General features: G+C 39.0%; 1 pseudogene; it reads right to left on the bottom strand.

The window, feature by feature from the left end:
* Positions 1 to 1,060: 1,060 nt before the first annotated feature.
* On the bottom strand, positions 1,061 to 3,437 carry LOC119309042 (annotated as a pseudogene).
* Between the last annotated feature and the right edge of the window lie 117 nt (positions 3,438 to 3,554).

Raw genomic sequence — 3,554 nt, 5'->3', positions numbered from 1 at the left:
AGCGTCGAGCACCAGGTGGTGACCAATGCCGACTAGGACCTACTGTTCGTCGTGACCATCTATGCGCCGAACCGTTGCTGATGGGGAGCCATGCTGGAACCAGAGGTTCAACCATGGGAGTACAACCAACATGCATGTAGTATTAGGCAGAATTCTTCACATGGGCATACCCAGGGGGTCGGCTGTCATTTGTTTTCACAAAAAATGCCCATTTAAAATTGTGAAATAAAGATATCTCACATAAGATTGAAAGTTGAGATTTGACCCTAATTATTCTTATTTGTAAAAATAACTCCCAGCATATTTTATCCATTCACTGTAAAACAACAACTATTCTAGATCTTCTGTCATTATAAAAAAAATGCACACAAAAAGATTAAAGTACACTTTTTAGAAAAACTATAAGCTTTCAAGTAGCATATGAGTATCATAGGAATTACTAAATAATATTATCGTATATAAGGTTTTAAAAGAGAATAAATATATTGTTTGCATAAAATAATGTAACTAATAAAAATTTCAAATTAATATATTCAGCATACATCATTAATAACTATTTCTAGAGCTCTCTGGTAGATATTGTCCACTGAAATCGTCCCTTAAAAGTTGCGATATATTAATTTCCCATATAAGATTCAAAATTATGAAAAAATATGTTGTACGCGCAGATGTGCAGGAAGGGGCTACTTTGCTAGTTATTTTTAAAATCACCTTGAATTTTGAAATAGAGAATATTAACCGCACTAGCTAACTATATCTTTGATCAACAACATTTTGAGCGCTATATATACCTTGAATTTTGTTTCAGAATTTCTATTATGTGACTAATGGAGATTAGGGCAACCCAGCTTGAAGAAAAATAAGTATATGTAGTGAGTGACCACATTATGAAGGAAGTAGTTGTTCAATGAAGAAACAATCAACCATGTAATTGACATACTTTGATTAGAAACATAACATTCAAGCAACAACAAATTGAAGCACACACAATGTTCGAACATACACAACACACACGCATGTTATACATACCAACTCTTTCACACGTAAACTGTAAGTAAGACTATCGAGGGTAGCTTGCGGACAACATAAACTTTTCTTCTTGACTATATTGCCTGCTCATGTCCTCTAAGCTTGTCCATCTTATAGGTGATGTATACCTCATTGCCGAATAGCTCCCCTCATATGTAGCATCCCGAACCCGAAAATGCTCTTTGGGTCCTTGAAGTGCTCCTAGTGTCATCTCCACCGACATCATAGTTGGTCGCTCCTCTGCTCTTAGCTTTATGCACGACATAGCTAGAGAAGCTACCACTTCAACTTGGCTACCTCCCTCCTCAATTACTTGTGGATCTAGTATTTCTACCAATTTACCTTCTGCAAGTAGTTCAACAAATTGTGCAACTAGCCCATCACCGGTGGAGGATCTATATATAATTGGCATCTTCCTTGTAAGCAACTCAACGAGAATAACTCCAAAGCTATAAACATCACTTTTTTCTATTAGACGGCCACAATAAACGTACAGAGGATCTAAATATCCCAATGTTCCCTGCACCACCGTTGTAATTGTTGTTTTATCTTTAGGAATGTACCTTGAAGCTCCAAAGTCAGACACCTTCGCTGTCAAAGCATCATCAAGAAGTATATTGGTGGACTTTATATCAATGTGTATTACAGGGATAGAAATACCCGAATGAAGGTAAGAAAGGGCCTTGCCAATTTCTGCTGCAATCCTTAATATGTCTCGCCAAGGTACCGATCTTAGTGGTTTCTTGTGAAGATAATCACATAGGGTTCCATTGGAAATGAACTCATAAGCCAACAAGGGGACTTCTGTCTCAAGACAACATCCAAAAAGCTTTACAATGTTCCTATGATTGATCTGTGGGAGTATGGAAACTTCATTTATAAACTCGTTAATCTCACTCTTGACCACAATATTTGACTTTTTTATTGCAACAACATGCCAGTCTGATAAAATTCCTTTGTATACGGTACCATGCCCTCCACCACAAGCTTACGAGTTGGGTGAAACTTGTTTGTGGCCTTTTCTAGCTCCCTTAGAGGGATGATCATCCTCTCTGCGATATCTGACCTATGAGATACTAATTTTTGCAACAATTGTCCATGATTTTTATTGAAGAACTTTTGTCTCAACTTTTGTTCCTTTTGATGCTTTAGCTTGCGATCTATTATGTTCGAGGCAAGAAATAAAATTAGAATAGTTGGGCCACTAGAAACTGATAAGCCAATGATTAAACCTGCAAAAAAATAGACCGATGGGCACGTAATTAGCGTATGCGGTGACATGATCCAATAGTAGTTGAAGGAACAGATATGAGGTTGGACTCAGGGTTTGAAGTCTTGTTAAGGGGAGAGGTATCACCCAATTGACCAATAATCTACTAACTATACCATGTTCAAATTTCAAAAATATCAAAATCTAGCCAAAACTATGTCTCAAATTGAAGTGACGCAACTAATAGGAGGGGTCAATATTTAACCCATGTAAGTCCGCTAACCAGCCACTAACCAAAATCGCAGGTGGTTCGCATGAGAAAGGACGTAGTTAATATTATGTGTGGCTAGAGAGAGTGTTGGCTTATATTTCAAAATTTTGAAATGCATTATCTGTTAGTAGTAATGTAAAAAAAATGTATGTTTCATGGCATATTTAATCGCACATATATTCTTATAAGTTTCTTCTTTTATGCATCTTTAAAAAAACTTTCTTATTGATTGTGTTCTTTGCTCGTCTATAAAATGGCGGTATTCCATTCTTATATAATTGTGGGTTGCAACTGATTTATTTAGGGATTGTCTCCACTTGAAATAATGAAGAAATCTGCATTGTATCAACTTAGTAGTAGCGCAGGTTTATAACCCTCCCTACTACTATGGCATGTCCCGGGAGGGGGGGGGCACGGTAGAGACCGTTTAGTAGTAGCGAGGGTTAAAACCCCGCGCTACTACTATCAACTTAGTAGTAGTGAGGGGTAAAACCTGCGCTACTAGTAAGTAGCAGTAGGGAGGGGTATAAACCTGCGCTACTAGTAAGCATCTGTGTATAAGCTTTTCCCTAGTAGTGCATCCATATTACACTTGTATCACCATCTCTTCGCCGAACTAGTGCACCTATATAATTTACCATTGTATTGAGTGTGTTGGGGACACAAGAGACTCTTTGTTATTTGGTTGCAGGGTTTTTTGAGAGAGACCATCTTCATCCCACGCCTCCCATGGATTGATAAACCTTAGGTCATCCACTTGAGGGAACTTTGCTACCGTCCTCCAAAACTCTGCGCTTGGAGGTCCAACACGAGTCTACAAGTTCCGTAGTAGACATCACGCACCACCGCGTCCCTGACTACACGATGCTTACTTGCACCAATGGCACCACAACGGCTACGTCGACATCTTCATCCCTGACCCGACATCGACCACGGTGTCCCTCGCATGGATACACTGGCCCAAACTCTCGGCTACCTCGACATCGACACAAAGGGCTATCGTCTTGCTTGAGCAACTCGTCGTTTTTCCTCTGTAGTCAACGC

The sequence above is a fragment of the Triticum dicoccoides genome, chromosome 5B (assembly GCF_002162155.2).
Source record: "Triticum dicoccoides isolate Atlit2015 ecotype Zavitan chromosome 5B, WEW_v2.0, whole genome shotgun sequence".
NCBI lineage: Eukaryota > Viridiplantae > Streptophyta > Magnoliopsida > Poales > Poaceae > Triticum > Triticum dicoccoides.
The sequence above is the reverse complement of the archived record's forward strand: the minus strand, read 5'-3'. Positions and strand labels throughout refer to the sequence as shown.